We start from the raw sequence: 13,360 nt of genomic DNA on the forward strand, positions 1-13,360 counted from the left end.
ACCACAAGATAAGATTTCCACTTCTAATTCACTAACATACACCGAGCGTTACTTATGTTTATGAAGAGGAACTCAGAAAACATAATTAACTAACTAGTGTGAACATAATCAGCTTCATGGGATCTTTACCAGTCTCCCAGATTTGGCTTTCAAATTACAGGTCCTCACAAGACACAGATAAAATAAAAACAACCAAAAAAAAAATCACTGTCCTTTTCCTGCAAGCCTGTTGTTGAACCCACTTTCTTGATGAATTATATATTTGTCTTTATAAAATGACCATTTAACTCATGATGAAATCTTAATTAGTGTCTTTCTTTAAATGGCAAGCTAAAGTCAAGTTACAACAGACAATTAAAAGTCAGTACCAAACATAACAAAATTTTACCTCTCAAAGTAAATTCTGGCTAATGTGAGGCATTTGGTAAAAGTCTAAATGAAAGCAACACTATCTTGAACCCTTCAATGTGAAGCACTGCATTTTCAGTGGGTGTTTCTACAGTTGGAATGGTTTTTCTAATGTCTGAAACAAATAGAGAGTTGCTCCTGTCTCTGCTTACCCAACAGAGACAGAAGCAACTGTTGTTCAGCAATCAGAATGTGTGCGTGTTGGAGAGAGAGGGGGGGGGGAAGGAGAGAAGCTGTAAGCATGTTGAACTGATTGCACAGCGCAAGCAAGCAGAATATTTGAAATCTTATCAGCTACATCAAGAAGCATTGTGATTTCACCTCACATTCTCAGCCTATTTTATGTGACTGTCTACAGATTTGGATATATTTTTAAGAAATATTTATCAAAAGGGAAGAACTGCTCTCACTGAACTAAAAACAAAGCTAAAAACAAAGGGAGACACACAGCCAAGAGGGGCAGAGTCAGGTGAGCCTGTGGACTCGTTGCTGAGCAGTGACAGATTGCCCAGCAAGAAAAGCCAGACTTCAACAACTGCACTTGAGAGAGAGCGCAATGAGTCTGAGGTGAGGAAAGCCGTTGGAGCCGTTTGCTCTTTCCTGACCTCTGATCCCACCACTCCTGCCAGTCTGATCTGTGTCAGGTTGGAACTGCTAATAAAAGCAACGGACGTCTGTGCTCAGCTGTAAGGGCTGTCCATTTCATTCTGTGTTGCCTTTCATCTGTATGTGGACTAGAATGGATTAACAAGAACATTGGGAAGAAGGCAGTCAATTAAAGAGCATAATTCAAAGATTTCCTGAGATTACATTTCAGACTGCAATAAAGCTGCAGCCCCGACTATAAGCAACTTAACGCTAACAGGTACTGAAATTTTCTTTGTCTTTACTGTAGCTTTTCTGCTTTATTGTGCTGTAAAATTGCTTCCTCAGCCAACTACTAGAGATTGTTGCCGTGGTGATTTGAGTGTAGTTATTGGGTGCCAAAGTTTATCCAAGTAAGATACATTATCCTTTGTAATATATAAGAGGCCCGTGTAATTTTACTGGGACTTTGTAAATTGTTGATGATATGAAAGACTGCTGTCTGTACCAGGTTGAATTTATATGGCAGCCTGACTCAGACAGTTATAGCCCCTGCTTGGTGACTTACCTCAATGATTGCCATGTTTGAAACCTGAAAATTCTGCCTGGTGTGATGCACTAATTGGAGGAATCAATGCTTCCGACCTTACAGTACATCTAAAATCAGTCTGTGGTTTATAAAAATCCCTCAAGGGTGAAACTAATGTTGGATGGATTGAGCTCCACCTATATTGCTTTTGTATTCAGAGGCTGTTATTAACTGTATGCTCTTTGTAGGATTACAGTTTAATTTAAAGTGCAGTTAGAATTAAAGACATAGTGTGGATGGGAGAAATAAAATACATAGCTATTTGAGAAGCATGGGGAAAACCCAGCATCTGTTTTGTCGTGCTATTTCTAAGACCAGGGCCAGTAGAAGGAATCAAGCTGTTCGCTCTGGGGGAAGTGATAATTTCTTCACGTGGGGATTTTAGTGCCATTTTTGAGTGCCAAGATGACGCTGAGTGTCAAGCTTTACATCATGGGTTAGGTATTTTGAATCTTTGAAGTCTGATAAAATGTGGAGAAAATGATACATTAGTAGAATACCCTGCCTAGTTTCAAACCCTTATCTGCAGTATTTATTAACCAAAAGTAATTGTCTTGAAAATACTTAACAAAAATTCTTTTCAAATCTCCTCAGTCACATCTGGTGACCTGCAAGTTATTATCCATGACAGGAAGATTCTTAACAATTCTTATTATGGAGTTCTAGTCATTGAATTTAGCATGGAGGAGGACATTCACAGCTGCACTTCTGGAAATTGTCTAATTATTTCCTTTCACATCATTAAGTTAAGGTTAATTGTAAGACCTGAATTTTGGTAGTCCCCTGTAATCAACTGAGAACTTCTGGAGTATAATATAGTTGCATGATAACCCATTTTTTTGTATAAATGATTAAAAATTAAGAAGCTCCTGTTATATAGCTTAAAAAAGTCACAGGCGAGTGAGTTAGGGAGGAAAATTGCTGAATAAGAGGGCGAGGCTAGAAGTTCTAAGATTGTATCAAATGTAAATGCAAGAAAACTGTGAAGTTACTAATCTTTTTAAAGAGACTACTATATAAACTCAAAGTTTCTAATTCATATCATTAATACTGCAAAGTATACAACAATGGGATACTCAAAAACAATGGAATATGTTTAAATGCTTCTAAAATGCACATCTCTATCAGTTTTAAAGATTATTTTGCATTTTATCTATCAGGAGTGCGTAAATTTTATCCAACATAACTACTAATAACTAATACTGATTAGAAACCCTCTGCAACTCTGAGCTTTGCTTTTTACAAAATGTCTTCCTTAAATTCATAAGATGCAACCAAACAATGAGCTAATCAGTTTACAATGAAGTGAAGCAGTTTAGCCCTTGATAGCTGTAACAGATTAAATGCATCCCATAATAAGCAGAATTACTGTCTGGAGTTCAGAGACATAGCTTCTGCATTTAGTAATTCACAGTACATGCAGAATGAAACGTAACAGGTCACTCCTGTCTAGCATTTTAGGATCTGAATTGTAACTCCTCTTTTGCAGCATACATAAAGCAAATTGTGATTTTCAGACTAGTGCCTACCTCACTGTACACAACAGGTATAGACAAAGGTTTGTTATTAACATTTGGCTTAACCTATGGTGAAACTGATATTTTATTTGCAGTTCATTCACGTCTCATGTGCACTGTGGCCTCTGAGCTGCGCGGCTGTGCAGCGGCACAGGTGTGCAGCCGCGCAATATCCGAAATGCTCCCTTGCACTTAGCCTTTGCTGCCGGGCAGCTGGAATAAGGACAGATAAGAAAAAGTTTACGAAACATGAAAGATTTTCTTTGTTCTACTGTATTTCATTATACCCTTCAATTAATAAATAAAAAAAAACTCATTTAAAGTGCTGCGCAGTTTTCAGGCTGAGTAAAATATCCCTGCTCTCAGCAATGTTTGGTTCCCGCATCTCTAAAAAAAAGTTAGACAGAATGTTTTCCCCTCTCTAATTGATATAATAATGTATATGTTTACAGGAGATATATACATGAGTCATGTATATCTCCTGTAAACATATTCACTATGATATCAACCACGGAAATAAATTGATCTAGTTTCAGCCCGGAGGAAACTGCACTGATAATGAAGAAGTAGCAGCTAACCTTTCTTCACTGGATACCTTACCGTGTCACAGTATGCATCTTCTATAAATGGTGGAACTGACTTCTATCTTCAACATTTCATCCAGATAGTAGTTTGCAGCTTGTTGGTGAGTTATTTTATATTTTAAGTTTCTCTACAATAGTTTAGGGCTCAGCCCTTAAATCTCCTCATTGGGGCTCAGTCCCTACTATTGGTAAATGACCAAAGGTATTGCAGCAATCCCCTTTAGCTGTGTAAGCAATGGTAAACCAGACATCTACTGAAATCACATTGTCAGAGCAGGATGATCACCAAGGAAATTCTGAATTCAAATCTAAAGATAAGATTAAACTATCACCAAACTGGGACTTGAAAAGACTGCAAAGAATAGCACAAAGGCAAGATGATGGTGGATGAGCAGTTCCACGATTCTGAAATATAAAAAAATAAGTGAGGTGAATCTTTAGTTCTTACACAGAAGAAAGCTGGGAAAGAGTGAGACTGTTCATTCTTCTTGAGATTGGCACAAATTTGAATGATGACAATACAATGCTTCGAGCAAGGCGAGGAAAGTAGACCAAGTAGGTCCAAGATTGCTTATGCAATGAGATGAGTTCATCAAAAAATTATGCTCTGTATTGCTCTGCAGTGAGAGAAGCTTTTTTGAATACAGGAGCAATGCCCAATAGTTACATTGATATTTGCCTATATCAGCTGAACTCAATTATATTAATTCATAATATTTTATAGTGTCAAAATTCAGTACTTTGTCTCATTAATTGCCAACATCTGGAAACCAGACTAGTTATTTCATTGTATTTGAATGGTAATTAGTAACAAAGGAGATTCATTGTGTTCACTCTAAGCAGTATGATAAAGTGATTTCCTGGTGACAGTTTTGCAATGACTTTTTCTGTAGTTTTGTAATAATGAAAATCATGTAACACATCGGTCGCCGACAGACATCCTGGTCTTTCGAATGATCATTTTTATTTAACACTGAAGGCCAGCTGTTCTGTTTTAAGTGAATGATGAGTAATATATTGTTCCTTGAAAAAGGGACCACATGGTACCACATGTTGGGTCAGGAAGAACAGCTGTTTTGTCAGGCTGGCTCCAGACTCAGCACAGCTGAAATGTCATGACTAAAGACCTTACTCCACATTTCTCTTCCCATGGATGTTGCCTGAATCACTGAATATTTCTGGCATTTTCTATATCTGGATTGTGATCTGGCCCAAGTCCAGTTCAAATATAATGTTCTAATTGGTTTTCTTGATCTTCAAAATGATATTAAGGTTTAAAATGGCTGGGTTTCTACTGCTGATTACCAACAATACTGACTAGCAAGAGTTAGTGGCTGAGGGCATTATCAGAATCCAAAGGAGAATAAGAGAAAATATCAAAAGGACTATGATGGTAGAGCTCTTCAACTCAGGCTATAATGATGGAAAATTATTCCAGTTAGGAACTTATAATAAGCACTTCATTTCAGACGGCTGTCAAGCACTATATATCTCAATGTTTAAAGTCTGTCAGTCTTTGTTATTACCTCCAATGTGTCTCTGATTCCAGGAAGATGATAGCTGGTGTCATTACTGTTGTTTTGCAAGGTGAGCAGGGACTGTGACAAGTGACTTTGCACCACCATGGTGCAGTGAATGACGCCATGACTCACAGTGAAGCCAGTTTCTATCTCAGAATTGGCAACATGTGGAGGTGCGAAAGATTAGAGTTGCCATGACAAAAAGGGGCCTGCTTCTATCTAGGATATATCAGTTAACAATGGGAAATTATGTCTAGTTAAGTATCTGGGACAGGTGTTTTGGCATGACCCAACTGGTAAAAATGTTCTATGTCACCAGACCTATCCTTCACAGGCATGAATAGAACACTGACATGTGGTAGCATACTTGACAAAAGGGGCATAGAGTGAAAGCCAAAAGTCAAAAATCAGATGAGTTCTCCCAACTAAAATATAAGTAACACCTTCAGAAAATGAATTCAGTTCAGAACCATCAGAGGCCACCTAGAAATTTCACTTTTGCCGCTTCTGTCAACAGGAAACTGTGAAGCAAATACCTATTTACCTGTACTGGTTTACTATTATTGTCACGTACACTGGGATGCGTGAGAAACTTGGTTTTGCATGCCACTCTTACAGATAATTTAATCTATCAATACATTTAAGTAGTACAAGGGAAAGGAATAACAGAATGCAGAATAAATTGTTACAATGACTCAGAAAGTGTAGTGCAAGCAAAAAAATAAGGTGAAAGGCCATGGGAAGTTGGACTGTGATTTAAAGAGTTCATCTTATTCTACGAAGGGATCATTTAATTGTCTTGCAACAGCAGGTGAAAGCTGCCATTAAGGCAGGTGGTACGTGCTTTCAGGTTTCTGTATCTTCTGCCCAGTGGATGAGGGGAGAAGAGATCATTTCCAGAGTGGGTGGAGTCTTTGATCATGTTAGCTGTTTTACCAAGGCAGCAGGAGGCGTAGTTAGAATCTATGAAAGGGAGACTGATTTTCATAATGTGTTGAGCTAAGTCCACAACTCACTGCAGTTTCTTGGCGTCTTGGACAGAACAGTCGCCACATAAGTCATGAGCATCTAGTTAGAGTACTTTTTATGGTGCTTCAGAAAAGATTTCTTTAACCTCTTGAGGAAGTAGAAATGTCAGTGTGCTTTCTTGGCTGTGGTGTCTGCAGGCTATTGGTGATGCTCACTGCTAGAAACTGAAGCTCTCAAGTACTTAATGTAGACAAGAACTTGTGCACAGCCCACCCTTCCCAAAGTCAGTAGCAACTCTTCTGTTTTGCTGACATTGAGTGAAAGTTTATTGTCATGACTACATGCCCCTGGCTCTCTGTTTTCCTCCTGTACTCTAACTCACCATTATTTGAGAGTTGCTCCACTATGGTGATGTCATCAACAAACCTGCAGATCAAGCTAAAGCAGATTCGGCTCTGCAGTCATTCGCATATAGGCAGTAAGATAGGGGCCCAAGGACACTTCATTGTGGAGCACCAGTGTAGTGGATAACTGTGGCAGAGGCTGTTTATGTGTGCCATGACCAGTACTTCCACGTTTTTGTATCTTTTGCCCAATGATGGTCAATGTCAGACCACTGGCAGTAGTCATGAAGGCACACTATCTTTTATTTTTTTTGTACCAGGATGATAGTGAGGTAGGAACCTTAGATTGAAGTAGGAAGAGATTAAAACTGTTAAAACTATTCTGCAAACATCTGCAGACACAATGTAACACTAATAGGAGGTGAATGATCGGCTAGATTATATGTAGATGAAAAGAAGACCAATATATTTTAAAATTAATGACAGCATTAACTTCCATTTTTCTGTCAATCAAAAATGCATCATCTCCACAGAAATATAATATACAAATCTCTAGAGAAATAGATAAAAAATGTATGACAATGTCAGTACAATGGAAAAGATGTCCTACTGATTTCCAGTTGTGACTGCACTTGTACCAAAGAAGAGAACTCTTGCAATAAGGGTGTGCAACAAAGGTTAACCAAATTAATTCCTGAGTAAAGATTTATATAATTGAACACACTGTCTGTATTTTGCAGAATTTAGAAGAATGAGAAATGATTTTATTGAAATATACAAAATACTTTCTTGGCTTAAGAGATTAGATGTAGAGTTAATGTAAGCCTTGGGTAGTGGTCAGAAACTCAAAATAAGAGGTTGGTCGTCCAAGACATTAATAAAAAAAGAAATTTCTTCACCCAGACAGTAGTGATTGTCTACCCTGTGGAAGCTGAGCAAATTTTGAAGAATAAGACAATCAAAGGAAAAGAGGTTAGTTCAGGAAAGTGGCACTAAGATCAAAGATAAGCCAAGATCTAAGTGAATGTGACAGCAAACATGCGGACCAAATTAAACTACTACAACACACATAAGATGCTGGAGGAACTCAGCAGGTCAGACAGCATCCATGGAAAGGAATAAACAGTTGATGTTTTGGGTAAGACTTCATCGGGACTGGAAAGGAAGGGAGAAGATAAGGTGAGAGGATGGGAAGGAGTGCAAGTCAGAACGTGATAGGTGAAGCCAGGTGGGTGGGGGAGGGGGGATGATGTAAGAAGCTGTGAGATGATAGGTGGAAAAGGTAAAGGGCTAGAGAAGAAGGAGTCTGATAGGAGGGGAGAGTGGACCATGGGAGAAAGAGAAGGAGGAGAGTTGATAGGCTGGCAAGGAGAAGAAGCCAGAGAGGCAAGTTAAAGAAGAGGGAAGGGAGAGGGGGATTAATTATTGCAAGTTGGAGAAATCGATGTTCATGCCATCAGGTTGAAGGCTACTTAGACTGAATGTGATGTTTTGGTCCTTCACCCTGAGAGTGGCCTCATCATGGCAGAAGAGGAGGCCATGGATTGACATGTCAGAATGAGAATGGGGATTGGAATCAAAATAGTTGGCCACAAGGAGATCCTGCTTTTTGTAGATGGAGAAAGGGTGCTCAACAAAGCGGTCCCCCAATCTACATCAGGCCTTACCAATGTAGAGGAGGCTGCATCTGGAGCACCGGATACAGTAGATAGCCCCAAAAGATTTGCAGTTGAAGTGTTGCCTCACCAGGAAGGACTGTTTGAAGCACTGAATGGAGGCGAGGGAGAAGGTGAATGGGCAGGTGTAGCAGTTCTTCCGCTTGCAGGGATAAGTGCCAGGAGGGAGATTAGTAGAAAGGATGAATGGACAAGGGAATCACGGAGGGAGCGATCCTTGCAGAAACGGGAGAGTGGAGAGGAGGTAAAGATGTGTTTGGTATTGAATAAGATACTGCTGCTTCTTTTTCTTAAGGTCTTAAGTGTGGCTTCATCAAGCTATATGCAAACTCTGAGTTTGCAAACACTAAACAACACTACATGCTAAGGTTTCGTCTGTCCCAGTGTGGTGAAAGATGGGTCTGATGGCATAGAGCACTCCTCCCAGCTGGGCCATGCCATACAATCTGTCTCTTGTGGAGAAGAACACCTTTGACCACAAATCTGATCTGCACAGAATGTCCTCAAGACCCTGCAGAAGGACATAGACAATGTATTTTGTTAAATACTTTACACAAAGAATTTTCAAAGTTATTTGGCTAACTAGTTAAGAGTAGAAACTTTCACACAAGATGTTGCTTGGCTGGTAGCATGATAAGCCTTTCCTGTCTGATCATTCATACACATCCAAGGTATCAGAGCCACCACATGCAGCTTCAATCGAGATGAGATCATCATCCATCTACTTCAAGAGAGCGCATTTGTCAAGAAAATCTGGAATGAAATGCAACGGTCTTTGCTGTGATTGTGAACAGTTGCTTAACATTGGACTCTGTACTCAATTAGATATTCTCAGGGATATACATGAGGTAAACATTAATTCCTGCTGGAAGATTATCATCTTTGTGAAAGCCATAGTTTGGTTTTGCTACAGAAATTTTGCTGGCTTTCCAGTGGAAGTATTTTCCTATTTGGATGTTGCATGCATGTACTCTCCAAGCTGCAGGAGTACATGCCAAGGGAAGCTTGGGGCAGTCACTAGAAGGGGTGCATGGGTAAAGGACACAGTTGAGTGCTCTCCCAGCAATGTACACCAGCTGGAATCTATGTGAAAACACTGATCATGGATTGTATGTGAGGGAGAATCTAGTATTCCTAATGGAAAAAACTGTATGAAAGTATTTCATACAGAACTAATAAGAAAAAGCATGCTGTTGAAATGTATTTTGTAAGTGACTCGAATAATATACCATCCAATGAAGTCTAATATTATCAAATGAATAAAGTTTTTTTTTAAAAAATGAAAATATTGACCAATGGAAGAAAACCTATGAAAATGCTTCAGAGAAGTAAAAGATAAAATGAAGATAAAGACAAATTTGAATTAGTTAATAGATAGCCAAAAGCTCCAACTAAAAGGTGGACTTTTTGGAAAGAGCTTAAAAGATAAAAGGTAGATGGAGACATGGAGTGATTGAAAAAAGGATTTCTGAAGCTTAAAGCCAATGAGAAGCAGATATCTACTGGAGGGCAGAAACTGATGGGGTCTGAGGTCAAACATTTAGGCAAAGCTCTAGGTACAAGGACAAAAATCTTTAAATCTATGGTTTGGGAATCAGAGGACAAGAGAAGCTTGCTTCAGGGTAATGTGAGGGCAAACAGAGTTTTAGATGAGATGAAGGCTCATGCTGACGGACAACAGCTGAGCCAAGAGATGAATGGATCAGCCAAGTGCACAAGTAACCAAATTAGTGATGAAAGTCACACTGCACTTCAAAGATAATGCTTCATGCATTAACTAGAAGTAGCTTTTCTGAGGTAAAGCACTAAACATCTGAAATAGGATGAATAGGCATTTGAGATTTGAAACATGATTTTCATTCTATAATTTTCTGACTGATCAGCTTCAGCATCTTCATGCCTGATACTTGTAGCCTTTTTTACATTACTATCCAGAAGTTTTTCCATCTCTGCCGTGAATTGCTAAGTGACTGGACAGCTACAAATTTTTAAGGAGGGAGAATTCCAAAAATTTGAAGCACCTTAAATCGAAGGAACATTTCCTCAATCTGAGAATCTGAGTTTTGAATAGATGACCCCTGACCCTGAGACTATGCCCCTCCCTGGTTCTTGATACCCAACCATTCATCCTGCCAAACTGCTTCCAGAAAGCTATTAAGTAAGATGTCAACATTAAGGGGGGGGGGGGAGGGAGAAAGAGAGAGAGAGAGATTAGTGCCAGGACTATAAGATTGATAGAGAAGTTACAACTGAAGGTTTTGATCTCGCTAGTTCAAACACAGGAAATTACTGCTTATCCCAGAATGTATATTGAACAAGAAGTCTGACTGTACAACATGACTGCAAAGAGGCAACATGTAAGTGAGTAGATGGTGGGAAGCAGAGGAAAGAAATCCTAGAGGACTACAAAGATAACTCTGCAGAGATATGACAGATATTTATAGTCATAGCATAGAAAGAAGCATTCTATCCAACTCATCCATGGTGACCAAGGTTGCCAAGCTAGTCCCATTTGCCTGCATTTTATCCCTTACCCCACTGAACCTTTCCTGTCTATGCACCTGTCAAAAATATTGTAATTCTGCCCAGCTCTACCATTGCCTTTGGCAACTCATGCCATAGATCCACCAACTGCTGCGGAACCTCCTGTACCTAATGAAATGGTACTGAGTGTACATTCATGGTCTTCTGCTGCTGTAGCCCACCTACTTAAACATTCAACATGTTGTGCATTCAGAGATGTTCTTTTATGCAGCACTGTTGTAATGCGTGGTTATCTGAGTTACTGTCACCTTCCTGCCAGATTGAACCAGTCTCGCCATTTTCCTCTGATCTCTCTCATTAACAAAGCATTTTCACTCACTGGATGTCATATAACCATATAACAATTACAGCACAGAAACAGGCCATCTCGGTCCTTCTGGTCCATGCCGAACTCTTACTCTCGCCTAGTCCCACTGACCTGCACTCAGCCCATAACCCTCCATTCCTTTCCTGTCCATATAGCTATCCAATTTAACTTTAAACAACAACATCAAACCTGCCTCAACCACTTCTGCTGGAAGCTCGTTCCACACAGCTACCACTCTCTGAGTAAAGAAGTTCCCCCTCATTGTACCCCTAAACTTTTGCTCTTTAACTCTCAACTCATGTCCTCTTGTTTGAATCTCCCCCACTCTCAATGGAAAAAGCCTATCCATGTCAAATCTATCTATCCCCCTCATAATTTTAAATACCTCTATCAAGTCCCCCCTCAACCTTCTACACTCCAAAGAATAAAGACCCGACTTGTTCAACCTTTCTCTGTAACTTAGGTGATGAAACCCAGGTAACATTCTAGTGAATCTTCTCTGTACTCTCTCAATTTTGGTGACATCTTTCCTATAATTCGGTGACCGAAACTGTACACAATACTCCAAATTTGGCCTTAACAATGCCTTGTACAATTTCAACATTACATCCCAACTCCTCTACTCAATGCTCTGATTTATAAAGGCCAGCATACCAAAAGCTTTCCTTACCACCCTATCCACATGAGATTCCACCTTCAGGGAACTATACACCATTATTCCTAGATCCCTCTGTTCTACTGCATTCTTCAATGCCCTACCATTTACCATGTATGTCCTGTTTTGATTAGTCCTACCAAAATGTAGCACCTCACATTTATCAGCATTAAACTCCATCTGCCATCTTTCAGCCCACTCTTCTAACTGGCCTAAATCTCCCTGCAAGCTTTGAAAACCTACTTCATTATTCACAACTCCACCTATCTTAGTATCATCTGCATACTTACTAATCCAATTTACCACCCCGTCATCCAGATCATTAATGTGTATGACAAACAATATTAGACCCAGTACAGATCCCTGAGGCACACCACTAGTCACCGGCCTCCATATTGACAAACAGTTATCCACCACTACTCTCTGGCATCTCCCATTCAGCCACTGCTGAATCCATTTTACTACTTTAATATTAATACATAATGATTGAACTTTCCTAACTAACCTTCCGTGTGGAACCTTGTCAAAGGCCTTACCGAAGTCCATATAGACAACATCCACCGCTTTACCCTCGTCAACTTTCCTAGTAACCTCTTCAAAAAATTCAATAAGGTTTGTCAAATATGTCCTTCCATGCACACATCCATGTTGACTGTTCCTAATCAGACCCTGTCTATCTAGATAATTATATATACCATCTCTAAGAATACTTTCCATCAATTTACCCACCACTGACGTCAAACTCACAGGCCGATAATTGCTAGGTTTACTCTTAGGACCCTTTTTAAACAATGGAACCACATGAGCAATACGCCAATCCTCCAGCACCATCCCCATTTCTAATGACATTTGAAATATTTCTGTCAGAGCCCCTGTTATTTCCACACTAAATTCCCTCAAGGTCCTAGGGAATATCCTGTCAGGACCCGGAGACCTATCCACTTTTATATTCCTTAAAAGCGCCAGTACTTCCTCTTATTTAATCATTATAGTTTCCAAAACTTCCCTACCTGTTTCCTTTATCATACACAATTCAATATCCTTCTCCTTAGTGAATACCAAAGAAAAGATATTGTTCGGAATCTCCTCCATCTCTTTTGGTTCCACACATAGTTGTCCACTCTGATTCTCTAAGGGACCAATTTTATCCCTCACTATCCTTTTGCTATTAATATAACTGTAGAAACCCTTGGGATTTATTTTCACCTTACTTGCCAAAGCAACCTCATATCTTCTTTTGCTTTTCTAATTTCTTTGTTGAGATTCTTTTTACATTCTTTATGTTCCTCGAGCACCTCATTAACTCCATGCTGCCTATATTTATTGTAGGTATCTCTCTTTTTCCGAACCAAGTTTCCAATATCCCTTGAAAACCATGGCTCTCTCAAACTTTTAACTTTTCCTTTCAACCTAACAGGAACATAAAGATTCTGTACTCTCAAAATTTCACCTTTAAATGACCTCCATTTCTCTATTACATCCTTCCCATAAAACAAATTGTCCCAATCCACTCCTTCTAAATCCTTTTGCATCTCCTCAAAGTTAGCCTTTTTCCAATCAAAAATCTCAACCCTGGGTCCAGACCTATCCTTCTCCATAATTATATTGAAACTAATGGCATTGTGATCACTGGACCCGAAGTGCTCCCCAACACAAACCTCC

General features: G+C 39.4%; 1 protein-coding gene across 1 annotated transcript in view; it reads left to right on the forward strand.

Annotated features, from left to right (window-relative positions):
- Nucleotides 1-697: 697 nt before the first annotated feature.
- LOC140203361 (protein shisa-like-1) overlaps nucleotides 698-13,360 on the forward strand; it is a 200,179-nt gene continuing 187,516 nt past the window's right edge. The window contains exon 1 of the mRNA XM_072269405.1: nucleotides 698-1,273. The gene's annotated coding sequence lies outside the window, so the exon portion shown is untranslated. The remainder of the gene's footprint in view (nucleotides 1,274-13,360) is intronic.

Source organism: Mobula birostris, chromosome 9, assembly GCF_030028105.1.
Source record: "Mobula birostris isolate sMobBir1 chromosome 9, sMobBir1.hap1, whole genome shotgun sequence".
NCBI lineage: Eukaryota > Metazoa > Chordata > Chondrichthyes > Myliobatiformes > Myliobatidae > Mobula > Mobula birostris.